Source organism: Ochotona curzoniae, unplaced genomic scaffold, assembly GCF_017591425.1.
Source record: "Ochotona curzoniae isolate NIBS_2020 unplaced genomic scaffold, NIBS_Ocur_1.0 scaffold_4683, whole genome shotgun sequence".
NCBI lineage: Eukaryota > Metazoa > Chordata > Mammalia > Lagomorpha > Ochotonidae > Ochotona > Ochotona curzoniae.
Genome location: NW_024467121.1, coordinates 19,508,077 through 19,526,875, shown reverse-complemented (window position 1 = coordinate 19,526,875; position 18,799 = coordinate 19,508,077). Strand labels below are relative to the sequence as shown.

Sequence of the window (18,799 nt, the reverse complement as noted above, 5' to 3'; positions counted from 1 at the left end):
AGCTTATCCTACGAGCTAATGGTGGGATAGCATCCTACCCCCCAGTCCACATCCTGAGAGCCACGGAAACAGCCCTTCTCCCAGCAACCAGGACAGGCAGCCAGAACCAGCAGAGGCCCCGTTCAGACTTGCTCAGGCCAGGGCCTACTGTAGTTGCCACTGGGCAGCCCTACACCCTGCCCCTTTCCATGCCCAGCTCCAGGCTGCTCTTTTGCCTATGCTGTAAGCTACCCCCCCCCCAAGTTCCTGGATTTGGTCAAGTTCAGTCTTCAGTTAGCCAGAGTAAGTTTAATGTGGCTTTCAAGGATTATGACTTGAACCAGAAAGGTTCAGTGTTGCCAGCCGCATCTGCATGTACTGACCACATGCCGTACCCAAAATGGCGCCGGCCGGAAAAGCCACACCTTGGTTCCTGATGGAGAGTTACGTAGCTTTCACGGTACTGCGCAGGCGCCTAGCGCATGCGCAGTGAGCTGAGGCGTGGCCGGCGCATGAACACTGGGACTGACGAATCCAGTCGCCCAGGACCCTGCGTAATCATGACACCGACCTATCATCGGCGGAGGCGGGGCCAGTCAGCACATAAGAGCAGACAGCCTGCCGGGGTCGGAGCCTTTTCCCTCCTCATCTTTGTGCGTGCAATAAAGATTACCGCAGAAGACTTCACTCGCGTCTGCCTCTTATTGCCGGACGATAAGAAACGTGGGCGCGACAGTTCAGCCTGGAAATGAACTCACAAGATGGAGAATTCAGTGCATCTTTCTCTATGCCAAGGCTGAAGCAAAGGAATAATGCACTTGATGTTAGTTATAGAGTGAGGGCAGTGAATGACCAACAGTGAAGTGGGAGTAGGCATTTTGAGATGTGGGAATAGCATATGGGGCAGAGTTTAAGGTAGAAACCTGGATGTGGGCATCCATTCCATTAAAATGGCAGGGGTCTGTGAAAAACTGCAATGCAGAGTTGTAAAGCCAGTCCTCTGGAGAGCCCTCATTCCAAAGGAGGCTGCTGGAAAGGGAAGGGACAGAACTGAGCAATGCTGGAGAAATCAGCGTGAGGAAGACCTCAAATATAGGCAGGCAATTTTTTAACCCAGAAAGGAAAAGAAATGCCAGTAAAAAAAAAAATAGAGCAACAAAGCTTTAGCTGAACACAATAGACTACATAATCTCATCCTAGTTTTCAAAACTGTATGTATTTTGCTAAGCGTTGGGAAGGAACTATTTCAAAACATTTGCAGTGGTTGTTTCTGGAGACCACAATTACAATTTTAAAATGTTTATTTTTTTCCATTAACTTGAAAGGCAGAAAGTTTTCCACCTGGGGGTTCGTTCCCTAAATAGCTGTAACAGCCAGAGCTGAGCCAAGCTAAACCAAGGAGCCCATAGCTCCATCTGAGTCTCCCCCATGGCTGCAGAAACCCAACCTCTTGAGTCAGTATGTGCTGTCTCCCAAGCACATTGGAGGGAAGCTGAACGAGAAGCAGAGGTGACTCAATTGCAGGCACTCCGATATGGGATGCAGTCATCCCAAGGAGTGGGTGAACCCGCTACATCACATGCCTGCTCTGGCAATTGTTGTAAACATGTAGAATCCATGTTTTATGTTCTCAGTTCTTTGGGGCACACACTTGAGAATGGAATGGCTGGAACATAGGATAACTCTATGTTTGACTTTTTGAGGGACCACCAAGCTGTTTTCCAAGGAGTTGGGGCAGTGTATACAGGTTCTCACTTCACATTCTTGCTAAAATTTGTTATTGTTTATTTGTTGCATTACATCCATCTTGGTGAGTCCAAGGTGATATCTCATTGTGATGCTTATTTGCATTCCCACAATGATACCTGGCATACTTTAAAAACCTTGTGTATTTATTTAATTATAATTGATAAATAATTGCATATAATTATGGGGTACAATGTAATGTTTTGATATTGTGTATATACTGACTAAATCAAACTAATTAACATACCCAGCACTTCATATATTTATTTTCTGTGGTGAGAACATAGGAATTTTACCACATATTATCCACCACAGAACTCAAAAACCTACTTGCTCTAACTGAAACCTTGTCCCCTTCAGTCAACACCTCTCCCCTCTGCCCCACCCTCCCTCCCTGCCCCCAGACCCCAGGAACCACCATTCCACCTCTCTACTTTAGTTTTTCTACATTCCGTATGTAAGTGAGATCATATAGAAGCTGTCTTTCTGTGTCCAGTGTAGTTAGCATAATGTTCCCAAGGGTCATTGTGGTGTTGTAAATAACAGGATTTCTCTCCCTTATAAAGCTGAACAGCATTATTTTGTATGTATGCCACATTATCATTTTCCAGTTCCCTGTTGGTGAGCATGTGGGTTGATTTCATGCTCTTGCTAATGTGAACAGTGTTGCAGTGAGCAAGGGAGTGCAGACAATGTCTCTTCAACAAACTTATTTCTTTTAGAACAATAAATCCAGTGAGGGGACTGTTGTCTTTCTCTCCCTCTTCCCCCCCCCCTCTTTCTTTCTCTCTTTGTCCCACCATCCTGATGTAGTATGGTGAGTTAAGCTGCTTCCTACAATTCCAGAATCCCATATGAGTGCCAGCTTAAATCCCAGCTGTTTGGTGTCCAATCTAGCACCCTGCTAATGTGCCTGGGAAAGCAGGGTAAGATGGTCTAGGTGCTTAGGCCCCTGCCACCCAAATGAGAGACCCAGATAAAGCCCCTGGCTCCTGGTTTCCACCTGGCCCAGTCCTGACCATTGCAGTAATTTAGGGATGGAAGATATCTCTCTCTCCCTGTGTGTATGTATATATGTTTCCACTTACCTCTCCCTATATAATTGTGCCTTTCAAATAAACAAATGAATCAGAGAGAGAGAGAGAGAAGTCATCCTGCCAGCTGGGAGTGAAACCTCACTGTGGTTTGGATTTGCAGTTTTCTCATCCAAACAATCACTCCTTGTGCTTAATGCAAGGCCGAATCCCCGTCTCTGTTACTGAGGACTCTGAGCTTCCCAGAGAACTGTATGGGAAAAACAGCTTAGTGGTTAAAATTCAGGCTCTGGAGACCAGCATCCTGGAATTTTTTTCATTTACCAGCTATCAATTATTACCTCATTTGTGAAATGGGAGCAAATATAATTACCGTAAAAAGTTTGAGATTCAGAAATAAGTTAATCTCCCCTCTAGCCCACCAAGTGGATCCTTAACCACTGCCAGTCCACAACCGGCAACACTTTCAGACAAGTTGGAGAGAGCAGTGTGATGTGAACTCATCCTCATGCCTTGGCCATTAACTCTCCCTTGGCTGTACACCCGTCTCACAGACACTGCATGAATTATAGTCTCCATCTATGGAGGGAAAAAGAGGAGTGGGAAATTGACATCTCTCTTCACTTCAGCTCAGTTATTTACTTAGGCAACTCAGCTGGTGACCTGCTATAGCGATACCGCAAAGCATAAGTCAGAAAGACAAAGGAGAGTTCTTATCTGGAATATCTTTGACATTGTCAGTCTTGACCACCGTAACAGATGACCATGGATGAGGTGGTTATTTTTGCCCTGTTCTAGGTGCTAGGAAGCCTAGGGTGTCAGCATGGTTGGGTTCTGATGGGGGTCTCTTTCTGGCTTGCACCTGTCCATTTTCACACTGAGTGCTCACCTCATGATGAGCATAGAAAAAGGGAGCAAGTTCATTCCTGCCTCTTTCTATCAGGGTCCCACATGAGGGCTCCAGCCTGTTACCAAATCACCCAAGATCTTGCTTCCTAATACTATTCCACTCAGGGTAAGAATTTCAATATGTAAATTTTGGGAGGTTGCAGACATACGATCCACTGTAGTTATAAACTCACCAGATTCCTTATTTTCAGTGACCATTGGCCTAACTTCAGTTCCCGCTTCATAGTGTGACACAGTGATGTGGATAAATGAACAATCATTATAATTATTACTATTGGATTTGGAAATAATTGGGCTCTAGTAATTTGATTCATTGGGCTTGCTGATTTGGAATTCACAGGATAGCAAGGCAAAAAAAAAGGATTATGTGGGGAGAGAACAAAAGCTAAGCCCCTCATAGTCCCCCTATTGTGCCCCACTGTGCAACTCCTCCCACCTGCTAATTCCAAACCAGGGTGCAACAAGGCTCTGGAGAACACCGGGGAGAAGGGCTTGAAACTCATTCTCTGATTTTCAATAAACTTATTCTTTTCCCCTGATGAAATATAGAGGCAAAGAGTCTCTGTAAAAAATGATGCTATAAAAATTGACATTTATTGGATTCTTAACCCTGGGAGGACTCATGCAGAATCTTCCACATGCCTTACCCTGCTTAATATTTACAGAAAACCCAAAAGTCAGAACTGATGCCAGAGATAAAGAGAATGAGGGTAAGAGGCAAATAACACGATGGACATTTGTAACTCTGTCCCTGGGCCAAAAGTCTTAGCCATCCATTGTGGCATCAACAAACCAGAGCCCCTCCTTCTGTCAGACACCCAAAGAGCGATTTTCAATAAGGCCCCTCCATGTGTCATCTACTCATCTACATTTTTTCCCACTGGATCAGGGGGAGTCTTCCTTCACATGATTTTTCACAAATAATTCAGCTACAATTTATCACACTCTGAATGCCAACAGATTCTAAAGGTGCAAAAACTTATATAGCACACACATAAATAATTTGACTCAGCAGTGTAAATATTGATTCAATTTTTACCCAAAAAATAAATAACCTTGTCTCTCTTGAGTTGTTGCAATCCTTCTTCTCTCCTTCTAGATGTTTTATTGGGTCACTGATGCCAACAAGAACCGATTCTGAAACTGATTAGCCCTAAGAATGACACTGTAATCAAATTAATCTAGTCAGGTGCGCTTTCAATTTTGTTTCAAAGGAACGTTTCTTTCCCAAACAGACCTTGTTCCCCAAAGAAAGGATGCATCTCCTATGTTCTAAAACACGTCCACTTCTGTAATTTCAAAGGACAGTAGGACCAATTCTGTTTTTCACTGGCCAATCTGTTCCTGCAAAAGACTGGTAGCGGAAGCAGTACATGAATAAGGTCTGAGGAAAGTGTATTATTAGATCTCAAATAGAATCAATAGATTCTAACGTAGTGCCCCTCACATCACATCAATAAAGCCGTGTTGTTATGAAGGCCTGGCCGCTGCGTCTTCTCTGGATGATTTGAGAGCCTGTTGTTTGTTGTTGATGTGCCTCTGGCGTGTCTACGCTAAGGACTAATTGGTTTGGTTTCTCGATGCATCATCGTTCCAACCATAACTCAAGGCTCCGAACACCGAGCAAGATGAAGAGATATCACTTTTATGATCTGTGCTCTATAGATAAATTTTAGCCTGGAAAGGTTACATGACATGCCTGAAGTCCCGTATTCAGCGCTACCACTTGGACAGCATAGTGTTGCTGTAGGCTGGACTTGAACCTGCCAAGTTTGGGGTAAGAGGGACTCGGGGTATCACAGGTTCACCCCTTATTTTACTGCTGATGAATCTGAGGTCAGGGGAGTTAGGGGTTATTATAGGACAAACTGCATTCCCAAGATCCTCCTGAATTTATAAGTGTTTTTTTTTTTTAAGACTTATATTTACCAGAGAACTGGATGGAAAGTGGAACAGCCAGAACTCAAACCAGGAGTCTGATATGGGATGCCCCTCCTGTCCTGTAGCCAACCAAACAAGTGGCCACAGAGACAGCCCCTGTCCCTCTTACCCCTTCCTCCTTCTGGGCATATAGAAAAATAGCCAAGAGAGAAGGAAGAAACTGGCCATGAACCTGAGACCAGGGTCAACTCTGGCTTCAGTCTCCTGCTGTTTGCCCATTTAACTCTGCTGCCTGAAAAGCACCTGTGCTGCTTGGGTCAGCCTCGTGTGACTCCCCCTGCTGAAAGGCCCTTTTGGCCTTCTTGCCCTTAGGGACTGTCCTGTCCCAGGCTTCCAGGCCCAGCTCATCCTCACCCACCCACACCCTCCTTGGGGCCAACTCACTCTGGCCCATCTTGTCACACATCCTCCACACTGGAAGAACAGTTACGGTTAACAGAGTGGGTTCACAGGATCCTCACACCTCTGTTGATTTGCTGGCTTCTGCACAGCAACTACCAGCTCTGGTGTCTTAGTCTGTTTGGATGTTGCAGCAAATGCCTTGCACTGTGGCTGATCATGTTGGATGGGTATTTCTTATGGGAGGCTAGGAAGACCAAGATTCAGTTTTTTGTAGGGGCTCACTTTCTGGTTCATACACAGTGCTTCTTAGAAAGCTCTAATATGGTTGAATGGGATTGGAAGTTCTCTTAGGAGCTCTTTAGTAAAAGCACTAATCCCAATCAGGAGGGCTTGAACCTCAAAACAAATTACCTCCCATCCCCTTGAGGTCAGGACCTCAAAAAAACAAATGTAAGGGACACAGACTCCTCAGCTCATCGCATCTAGAGGAGCTGAGTGGACCCCTATATTTCCAGCATCACTATAATTCCTTGAGGGGAGGCTAGGTGACATAATGAGCTTTATACATATTCATTTATTTCCTCTTAGAAGGCAGGTAGCCTCCTACCTATAACTTCAGAAAGTGACACTCAGATGTCAGGACACAAATGACAATCTGTCTTAAAAAGAAATGGGCTCGTGGGAGCCAGGACCATGGAATAGCACATTAATCCTCTGCCAGCTGTGCCAGCATCCTGTATGGGTGCCAGGTCATGTCCTGGCTGCTCAATTTTCCATCTAACTCCCTGCCTATGGCCTGGGAAAGCATAAGAGGATGAGTCAAGTCATTGGTCCCTTGATCCCAAGTGGGAGATCCGTAAGAAACCCCTGGCTCCTGGCTTTGGATTGGCTCAGCTTCAGCCAGCCATTGCATCAATTTGGGGAGTGAATCAGTTGTCAGCCCCTTTCCCAAACAGGAGCAACTGGATTGGCTGCCTGGTCTCCTAGATTGAGGTCCTGGAGCTCCTGACTTCGGCCCCAGCCGAAGCATTTAAGGAATAAACCAGTAGATGAAAGTGCTCTCTCTTTCTCCCTCCCTTCCCTTTCCTCTTTCTTTCTTTGCAAATAAGATTTTAAAAAGTTAAAATGGCAAAAATGTATGGGTTTTTTTTTTTACTTTTACTTGTGGTAAAATATAATATCATTCATATTTTTACCACAATCATAAAGCTATTAAGAAAAATTAAAAATTCCAAGATGGTGGCAGTTAACACCAAGCACAGGACCTTTGTAAGTGTGGGGCTGTGTAATGACAACCTTGCCCAGAGGACAGAGACCCTCACATCTAGGTGGCATGCCACATTCTAGAAGCTGAGATTGTTAAAGAACAAAAATTCCAAACACACAAACAAAAATCCTGCTACACTGACCACTGAAGAGCCACAAATCTTCCCCAGGGTTCCAGAATCCATGCAGTACTCAGCAAGGATGGGAAGAACTCAAATCCTTCACACTTCTCTGTCCCCATCTCCCCACCACCAAGCCCACACCTCCCTCCCTTCTTCTTCCTTTACACTTCTGAAGGTCCAGTTCAGAGCTTCAGATTCAACATTCAGATATTACCACCTAGTTCTGGCAACAATGTCTGTGGGATGTTTTCTTCCTCATTTCTTTGCATCAGTGGTGCCCCCACCCTCTGGTACAGACAGATAGATTTTAACCAGGGGCAGGGAAGGAAGCAGACATCCCCCCAAAAGTCCTTTGGCTGATCACTGGGTGACTAATCATCGCCCCACGCCCTTGCCTGCCATTCAAGCATATGGTCACCTATTTCTTCTGGTTTCCCCTTGCTGTAAACTCCATGTGCTTCATTTCTTTGGCCCTTCATTTCCTCCCTGACACTCACGGGGGCTCTGGTTAAGTGGGCACAGTTGAGGTCCTGTCAAGGATTCTCAAACGATAAAGACGAGGTAGGAGAGGATGGCATAAACCACTTTGAAGACCATTCAAGAAGAGTGAGGACTCTTGTCCTCCAATTCAATCAACATCTGCAAATAACCTACCAATAGGTTATTTGTCCCTATTTGTACAAATAGAGGAAATGGGAGGAGAAGGGCATGACAATACGCCAAGAAAGCTCATGGAAATTGAACTGCTTGCCATCTTTACTGCATGCACCTGGGATGATCAGACCTTGCTCTGGGTCTTGTGAGCAGAAGGACAAACCAAGCACTTGTGCCTTCACGCTGGGTTTCCAGAGTAAGAAATCATTACTGGCTTTCAGCAGAACACACCTGCCCACTAAAGAGCTTTGAGTTTTGCCTCCAGGCAGCCACTTAACAGGAGGGTGGAGAATGTGATTGTGGCAGTGAACAGGTCCAAAAAAGACATGGCACACTGAATTACAAGAATTTTCATTGCACTCATTCTGCCTACCAGTGTAAGATTCCCTGGTTATGCCCAAAGCTCCCTTCACCACTTGGGGACAGCTCATGGGGATCTGGCCTCTCGACACCAGCCCTATCTCTGACTTCTGTGTCTGCCATCATTCAGAGTATCAGATTGACCCTGCCTGAAGAAGAAAGACCCCAGCACCACTACCATCCTCATCTCCACCATTGTGTAGGTCTCAAGCACCAAAATTCCCCCAAGGAAAGTCTGAAAGAAAAAAACTAAAAGTGTGCCCCTGGGGTTGGTGGCAGGCGAAGAATCTGCCCAATTGCTCAGCCAACCAACCCCAGTTGAAGCATGATTCCTGGAAACTTCACTTTGGTGTGCACTTCCCAGCATGCTATGAGTACAGGACCTTGGGGCAAGTGCAAGGCTTTGGGACACTGCAGCAGGGAAACAGCCCCTCGCTTCTGTTGCACTGAGACTTACCACAGGAATGGATGTGTCTTGGAGACCAGAACTGAAAACTGGGTCAGGTTCCAACTAAGGGCTTTAGACTCAAACTGCTCTTCAAGTTGATGTCAAGCAAGTCTGCATTATCCAATGTCCTTTCATCACAACCTTGGGGCACATGTAGAAATGGGGCTCCCCTACAAGGAGACCTCTACCACCATTCTACTTTCCCCTTCTCTCCAACTCCATTTTCAAGAGGCTTCCATTGAATAACAACAACAACAACAACAACAACAAATACCTGTAATGAGAACAAACATGGCCTGAACACATCCTTGTGTCAGGTATGGCCACATAGTGCTATTTAGTCCTTACAACAACAACCTTGGGAGAGGGATAAGATGATTGTGATTCTATTTCACAAGTGACAGGAAGTCAGGTGGCTTCCCTTACATTGCAGAGCTTGTTGGTGGTGGCCCCAGCAGTCTTACCTCCGCACATGTTGTCAGCATCCAGGATGAGACTTTACCATTCTACACCCCAGCTTTCATTCAGAAGAACCATCAGGGAGGTTTCCAATATGGTCACAGTAAGCCCAATGATACTAACCACAGCAAATCTCCGAGTAACTACAAGTGACCAGGAGCCATCCCTCTTGTCTCATTCGACCAAGATTTTCAGATGAGGAACCTGAGACTCAGGAATTGTGAGCGATATCTCTGGTATCCTGGAGAGTCATTGACAACCTAGGTCCTGGAACCTGTGAACTTGAACTTCATTTCCCATGTGCACAACAAAGCGAAGCTAGCACTTATCTCATATGATACTATAAAGATTCTATGAGAGTGTAAGTCAGCTGCTTGGAACTGTCCCTACTACACCAAGCAGCTCAGTCAAGGCAAGCTCTTGTGTTATTAACCCATGCTCTTTTTTCCCTCTACTAGACTCCTGTGTCCCTCAATCTTTACTGACATTCACAAACCATGTGCTAACAGAAGCATAATTGTTTTCCTGCAATAATGATAAACACTTAGGTAAAGAACAGACCAACCATGGTCCAAACTCATTGCTGTTGTAATCCTCCCTGAGTGCTCTCAGGGCAATGGAGCCAATGACATCAGAATCTAGGAAAAGTAGAGTTCACGGTGAGTATGAACTCCAATGAAACCTCTCCTTCTTCCCTTTCTTTCTTCTCAGGCAGTCAAGACCAAATCCATCTTGTCAACAAGGCAAGGACAGATTTCTTGTAAACACTCATACTCATTGTGTCTTTCTAGGCTCATCTTTTGTCTGTTAGCAGAAGAGAGGTCTAGAAGTACAAGGATTCTTCAAAAAGTTCATGGAAATGGAACTAAAAGCTTTTGTGGAAAAAAAATGTTGAACTCCACATGTACAGGGATCTTCAAAGAGTTGAAGATTGAAAAAGCACATTATTATGAAACTACACAGGGATATCTTGCCAGCTGTGGAACAAACATCTTGGGACAGGGATCTTGATCCTACTTGTGAAGGTCACAAAGCTCTGGGGAATGGGATGAGGTGGAAGCATTCATTTTTTGGTACAGACTTCTAACTTAGATGAACGATAAATGCATAAGAGACATCCACCACTTTGAAAATACCCAAATCTACCTGCTCTGGGGTAGCAAGCATAGGATTTCAGAAGAGATCAACAAACCACATCTTGTCTTGTCAGAAGACAACAGACTCCTCTGGAAGAGCTTGAATTGATGGCTAAGATCAGCAGGGACCCCCCTTGGGATTTCTATCAACACCAAGCATGTAGCCAACAGTGGACAAGGAAGACAGAAGGAGTCAGGTGATCAAGACTGCCTTGTAGGGGCAGCACTTTGGTGGAAAGTGGTTAATATGCTGTTCAAAACCCCCATCTGCTGTACAGAGTTAGGGGTTGAGTCCTGGATCCACTTCTAGTCCAGAGTTCTGCTAATGAGTATCATGGGAGGCAGCAGGTGGAGGTTAGAGTCTTTGCATCCCTGACATTTCTTATGGGAGACATGGAGAATTTTGGCTTCCATTTGTCTCAATCCTGGTTATTGTGGGCATTTGGAGAGTTGAACCAGTGGATGGAAATGTCCCTATGTCTGTCTGACTTTCAAATTAGTAATAACAAACACTTGTAAACATTTGTAAGAGACTACCTCATGGTCCTTACTTAATTCCAACTTTGGATCCCCACCCTCTTCTGTGTTAGGGTCTGTGCCCTTTTGTGCTGAGTTGTTCACTGAGACCTCTCTGTTTTTAATTGCTTGGCTATAGTTATTTCTCCCCATCACTCTTCAATACTGCCAGGTATAACTTGATGCTTTCCCTTAGCTCTGCTCCTTTGCTTTAAAACAATGGTATGCTATACTGAAAAACAGCCATGAAGCATGGAGCAGGTGTATCCTCTCTTCCTCTGAGGACACTGTCTTCTCTGAGCCTCAATGAACATTCGGTTCCTTCGGATCGTTAGAAAAAAGGTCAGCCACAGCAAGACTCTACTGCTGTTGACAGGAACTATGCATAACTAATGAACAGGAAAATAGGTACATGGATGACCTAATGCAACTCATCATGTTTCTAATAACTTCCTGATGTCCCAATCATGGTTTTCCCCATGACTCTTCTTTCCTTTCTAAATGAAACTCCCAAATCCTCAACACTCATCATGATCTTTAAATATATATTTCCTCTTCCTTTCCTCCCTATGGTATGGTTTAGTAGGGAATGAACCCAGGATCCTGGTTACATTACACACATTTTAAATCCTCCTTGGATTGGTTCCAGGGATGGACACTGAGATGTCATGCATATCCAGTAACCTGGGAATGTTAATACTAGACTCTTGTAATGTTGCTAATACCACATGGGACAAATAGCGGATAGTTATTTCTAATATGAGGCAAATCATGCTCAGAAGAGTCTGCTACTTGTCTGACATCTCAGAGACAAGAGGACACAGAGCTAGATCTGAACCCACATCCCCTGCTGAAAATTGCAGTCAGCCAGAATAAGTACATAAATAAGTGAGTACACTGGAATTTAAATTCCAGTGGAGAAAAAAAAAAAAACTATTGCTAGTCTGTCAGGCCAAGTGTTTCTTAGAAGTAAGCATCTTAGGCATGCATTCCTCAGTAACTCCAGATATACAAGTATTGACAGGAAAACCTGTACATTCAGGAGGATCTTCCAGACTTTATTTCTCCTGAATCACATAGGTAGGCGGAAGACAGTGATGTGAACAAGGAGAGAGGCGAATCAGGGCCCACGGGAGTGTAGATTAGGAGAGACCCGTAGGGGGATGATTATTATATAACTTTTTTTATATTCACATTTCACTCATTTTGAAAGCATCCATTAAAACCAAATGAAGAACTCATGGCAAAGACAATCCTACAAGTGTATGTTCACCAAGTACTATGTTACTTTCTTCCTCTGGCATTCCCACCCTTGCTCATTTCCCAGGCTCCCTTGACTTCACATTGGGCCAGTGTTTTAGGTTCTCACCAAAAGGGTCTGAGCAAAAGCAAAGTACCTTACTTCTAGGCATGACCACAGAATCTATCATGTTATCACACTGTCTCTTCCTTTGCTTGTCACACGAGGCCACAAGAGGAAGAGGATACTGTCACAAGAGGGATGGGGCCTTGATACCTTACCCAGTTATTACAGGAGAGCCATGTGACCTGCAGCCATTGATGACCCACTGCATGAAGTCATGAAGCCTCATAAAGGACTTCTTCATTGCTGTAACATGGCCATGCCAGTTCTAGCTGAGCTCAGCTGATGGGGCCCAAGCATTCTCAATGTGCCACATGAGTCCTGAGAGAGCCTTTTGGGCACTTCCCCTGTGGGAATAGCCCACAGGGCTATTTTCATGGTTTTCAGTGCTTTTGTCAACTTATTTATTCTTTTTTTAAAGACTTGAAGTTTATATGAGCAGAACTGAATATTTCTAAATATAACTCCTCTCTCCTTTCCAGTCCTGGATTTCCTTCTCATTTTCACTTTACTGTGGTGCATTTGTTGCAAAGGGAAATAAATCAAGGACTTTATCAGAGAAAGCACAGAGAACACACGCCTTGCATTCTCATTGAAACAAGACTTCAAGAAGGAGGAAATTTTATTACAATTTTATTCCCCCTCAGGGATCAGTCTGAATTTTACTAGCCTAATATTTACTTATTATTACAGTAAAATCTTGGATAAACCATCAGGGAGCGAATTGTTCTAGACAAGTGTTTCACAAAACTGCAATTTATGCATAGAGGTACTAAAATGGTGTTGACTTTCAATTGTTTTGAAAAAATATTAAATATCACATATGAAGCATATTAATGATGTATGGAGACATATTTTACCTTTTCTCGGTGATTCAGGCTTAACCTACATTTCCTGAATGTGCCATATACAGCCTGCAGGGGCTCATGGTGTCACCGCTGCCAGAAACTGTTTTTTGCTAGTTAAATCATTCTTCTCCTATGGATGTCAACTCAAAGACCAGTTCCCTCAGGCACTGTATAAATTCACTAAAAGCCATCCAATTGTTCACTTAAAACAGGTGGATCTCATGGCAGGTCAATTATAACTCAACAAAGCTGTTGAAAACAAAGGTAAGGAAGCATAATTCCCACTCCCTCTCTTAAACATGGGATACGCTCCGGGACTTCCTTCCAAATACCAGGGAAAGTGGGAAGGGAAATACCTACACAGTGAAGGAACTCTACCTGAGCCAGGCAAGCAGGGTGAACCACCATGACGGGCAGCCATGTGGCCATCACGGCTGTTGACATGCTGTGATAAAAAGATATCTTCACCTGTGTAACCTCCCTCCAAAAAAGAAAAAGCCATGACCCCGTGAATTAATGAGAAAAAAAATTCAATAAAGGTGAATCCTTTAGTCAAAGAGGGAAAGCAAGAGACCACCCCTAAGTACAGGTTGTTCGTACTGATTTCCCTCTAAGGAGCACAGCATGGGACCAAAGGGGAAACACATGACAAACGTCACCCGCACCGAGTGTCAACATCAGCATCCACCGCGCTAAGTCATATTGAGAGTATGCATATTTGATGTGTTATGGTAAAAAGACAACATTTTATTCCTGTAGTCTTCCTCTCTGAACCCACAGCCTCAATCTAATCTCTAGGAAAATGTTAGGCAAATTCCAGAGGGAGGCATCCTACAAAATACCCAGTAGATACTTCTCAGAACTCCTGAGGTAATCAAAAATGAAAACAAGGGAAGTGTGAGAAATTGTCACAGCCAAGAGCAGGCTAAGGAGATTGGAGGATTACAGGCACCTAAGGCATCCAAGATAGAACTGCAGAACAGAAAAATGACATTAGAAACCAGCTAAGGAAATCTGAGCAAATTACAGACTTTAGTTAGTAACCAGGTTACTTGGTTACTTGGTTCATTAACTATAACAACTGTACCATAGCCATGTAAAATGGGCATAACAGATGATGGATTAGATGGGAACTCTGTGTTATCTGCATGATTATAAGTCTATAACAGCTAGAAAACAAAGCTCATTACACTCATGTCAACATTTTTCCTTCTATTCAAGCCAGATCAAATCCGTGGTGCTGTGTACTTACATGGAAATCTAGACAACAGACTAAATGGAGTAATTAATTTATCATGAGGACTTACATACTTGATTATATGTTTGTGCATTTTGCTGACTGTTGTATCTCTAGTACAAGGGCAGGGACTAGTTTGTGGCGGGTGCTTATGCAATAAGCATGAAGTAAGTGCAATGTTTTGGGATGTGATTTTCATGACAACAGTTTTGCCTACTCTGTTTTCAACCATATAGACATCATTTACAGGTGCCTAGCACCTAGGAGACACTAGGTAGAGAAAAATTCCTCCCCAAATTGAGCCAAAAAATCTTTCCCCAGTGATTTAATTTGGGATAAGACATTTGGGTCAATCTACCCAACTCTTCAGTAAACATCTGGAGTTGTTAATGATGACAATTATTTTTCACCAATTGTCCAAGAGGCACAGGGGACTGATCTGGCACAAGGGAGGAGAAGGAAACCAACACTCAGAGAGTAGGAAAGCTAAAAATCAGCAAAGCATAAATCTATATCTATAATGGAATATTACCAAACCCCGAAAAAGGTTTGTCCTTTTATAATGTGGAAGAACCTTGAGGACATTAGGCTATGTCACAATAAGTCAGACACAAAAGGACTAGCCCTGTGGGGTTCTTCTTGGGGGGAGAAGGAGTCATTGCCAAGGTCTGTGAGGTGGGATTCAGGGCAGCAGCATGGGAGTATTTTATGGGTTCAGGAAGTCAGTGGGGGCTGGAGATGCGTCATGGTGATGATTGTGCAATGATCATGGGCATACAGAATGAACACAGAACTATTTTCTAGTGGTTAAAAGGGTACCGCTGGGCCCGGCATGGTAGCCTAGGAGCTTAAGTCTTCGCCTTGTATGCGTCAGGACCCCATATGGCCATTCTTTTGTGTCTCAGCAGCCCTGCTTCCCATCCAGCTCCCTGCTTGTGGCCAGAGAAAGCACTAGAGGATGGGCCAAAGCCTTGGAACCCTGAATCCCCGTGGGAGACCCAGAAGAAGCTTTGGGCTCCTGGCTTTGAATCGATTCAGTTCCAGCCATTGCAGCTATTTGTGGAGTGAGTTATCAGATGGAGCAACCCAGATGCTCTGATGTAAGATGTGGGTGTCCTAACCACTGGGCTAAATGCTAGCTCCAATTGAAGGAAACATGAGGAGTCTCTGCCTAATAAAGCCTTAGCCTACATGCAATCAAATTTAATCACTTAACTCACTGGAATAGGTAGACACTGAGTGAGGGAGGCAGAAAAATTCGATTATTATTTTCATTTCTAGCCTTTCTACTTTTACATAAAATTTCAGAAAGCAATTCCTATAGTGATTTAAATAAGGTATTTATTAGCTATGGTTTTCTCACAATTTAAAAAATAGTTTAGCTCTATAATTAAGCATACACACACCCCGAAAAAACAACCACAAACGCAACCATCATCTGCTGCAAATGCAACTCACCAAGAAGTGGGATGTTAAAAAAAAAAAAAAGAAGTAGGATGCAGCCTCCACGGTTGTTGTTGAATAACACCATTGATAATAGAAGAACTTGGTGTGCTCTCTTGATTGTTCTTTCCCTATCCCTATCACTATTTTATCTTGTTGATATCATCAGATAAACCCAGAATCTTGCTTTTCTCTGTTGTATTTTATCATACTCATTCTCCAATATTTTCAAATGTTCCATTTACATGTGAAATAGCTGCACAATAATGCTGGCATCTCAGGCTATTGTTTCCTTAACCACGTCCCAGTGGTTGGACATTTGAGATGTTTCCAAGTTTTTGACAGCTACAAACAGTGCTGACAAATATAACTGATGATTTGTTTAGATTCCTATTACTATGTCCAATGCACACACTCATTTTTAAGGCTTTTTAAACATCAGTAGCATCTGTCTTCTCAGGTCTCATGACTTATTGGATCAGGAAGCTACCTGTAAGGCTCTCCCTTGGTGCTTGCTCAGCATTTGGTGCTGTGTTCTTATCCACATGGGGTGCTCTCCCTGCCTGCTCACCTTCCCACCCAATGCACAGTGATCAGCTTCCATAATTACAGAGTGCTGTGATGGTGCTGGGATTAGAAAGGAGATATAGCTTATATAAGGAAGAAAAGGTGAAGGGGGCACAGAAGTACATACCTTCACGAAGCTTCTCTGAACACGCCTCTGAGTATTCATGAATTCCCTGAGGAACACAAAGGCTTCAAGAGACCTAGTCTCATCAATCTTCCCATGTCTGACATTTTTCCTTCTGAGTCAGGTCCAAATAGAAATCTGAGACATTGGCTCGTACGAACATATATTCACTGCATTCCTGTCTTCTTGATATTCCATAAAATGGCTTTGGATTCAGGCTGATGACAAAGTGATTTGTTCATTTCTATATTCAAGACCCATAGAAAGAAAAGGGGAAAGACAATTAGCCCCACTGCAATAAAGAGCAGGCTTTAAGATATAGTTCACAGAGTCCCTGATAGAGAGAATAAATGAAGTCAGAATAGAACCTTAATGAAACACAAATGTGGCTCTCTGCTTCAAACTCGCGTGCTTTCCTCTTCTCATGTAAGTAGACTCACAAGTCCTGACGTTGTAGACTGTTTTCTGTAGTTGAAAGGTAGAGCAAGGAACAGAGAGAGAGAGAGAGAGAGAGAGAGAGAGAATCTTCCATCTACTGGCTCATTCCCCCAGATGATCACAGCAGCCAGGGCTGGGCTGGCCTGAATCCAGGAGACCAGAACTCAACACCTGTTGCCTCTTAAGGGAGCACATTAACAGGAAGTTGGATCAGAAACAGAGATTGGGACTGCAACCCAGGCATTTTGAAATTGTGTTGGTTCCTAAGCTGGGACTTAACCCACTTTGCTACAATGCATTTTGTGGGCATTTTTAATGTGTACAATAATGACTCCTTGTTGAATAATGGCACACTGCTCTTGCATCTTCAAAACTCATGACTATCATTTCACATGGCATAAGAAGCAGACTAGGTGGATGTGATTAAGCAAAAGCTTTTGGGATGGGCAGATTATCCTGGATTGATGGGATAATTGCAATGGTCCTCTTAATACAGAAGGAGGAGAACTTTGTGTGTCAGAAGACACTATCATGAGAGAAGGAAATACGACCCACAGAATGGGGAAAAATCATTTTATTGGATAAAGGTCTAAAATACAAGGGACACCTACAACCTTGAACAACAACAAAGGAATTAAAATGGTCAAAGAGAGAACCAATGTTTGGCTTAATGGTGAAGATGCCTGACTGCCACGTTGGAGAGCCTGAGGTTGACTCTCAGGTCTGGCTACTGACTCCAACCTCCCACTAAAACTGATTCTGAGAGGCAGCAGTGATGGCTCAAATAATTGGGTTCTGGCCCATCACATGGGAGACCGGGGCTTCATGCCTGGCTCCTAGCTTCCAGCTTTGGGCCCAACAGATGAAAGGGTGTTCACCTTTTCTGCCTTCAAATAAATGAATAAATAATTTTAGAAAATGGGCAAAGGACTGTAATCCCAAAAGGATATACAAATGACCAACAAGCACATGAAAGGATGCTCAGTACACCATTAGTCACTAGGAAAATGTAAACTCAATTCATGAGCTGCTACTTCACACCTACTAGGAGGACTGTAACTTTAAAAAATGGAAAATAGAGGCCAGAATTGTGGCAAAGCAGATGAATCCATAACTTTTGCTGCTGGTAGCTCATGTCAGAGTGTTGATTTGAGTCCTAGCTACTCTTTTTCCAATCTGGCTTCTTGCTAATACACCTGGCAGCAGAGTATGACCCAAGTACTTGTGCTCCTGACCAGAATAGTGTTCCTGGCTCTGGGAATTGAGCCAGTAAATGAAAGATCTCTCTGTCTCTCTGTCTCTCTATCTCTCTCTCCCTCTCTGTCACTTTATCGCTGTGCCCTTCAGATAGATAAATAGATAGATAGATAGATAGATAGATAGATAGATAGATAGATAGATAGATAAACTCTTTTTAAAGGAGGAATATAATAAATGTTGTTGAGGGTTTGGAGAAACTAGAACACCTATACACTGTTGGTAGAACTGTAAACTAGTGCAGCTGTTACAGAAGCCTATTCAGCAGTTCCTAAAAAAGCTAAATGTAGAGTTACTGCATGACTCAGAAACTGCAATGCCAGATAGAGTGCAAACTAAGAACTAAGATGCCTGTAGTACAGTGTTCATTGTAGTACTATTCACAACAGCCAAGCAATGAAAACAACTCAAAGATTCAGCAAAAACAAATGGATAAATAAAATGTGGTCTAGACACACAATGGAATATCATTTTGCCATGAAAAGGGACAGCATTCTGAATCATGCTACAACATGAGTGAACCTTGACAACATTAGGTTAAGTGCTATAGATTGGACAGGCCTTGGTTCTCCAGCCACAAACATGTATGTTAACAGCTGATAGATAAAAG

At 43.4% G+C, this 18,799-nt stretch overlaps 1 long non-coding RNA gene across 1 annotated transcript in view; it reads right to left on the bottom strand.

Annotated features, from left to right (window-relative positions):
• Positions 1-16,511: 16,511 nt before the first annotated feature.
• Positions 16,512-18,799, bottom strand: part of LOC121147937 — a 33,665-nt gene continuing 31,377 nt past the window's right edge. Inside the window, exon 3 of the long non-coding RNA XR_005882488.1 lies at positions 16,512-16,712. This is a non-coding gene — a long non-coding RNA (uncharacterized LOC121147937). The remainder of the gene's footprint in view (positions 16,713-18,799) is intronic.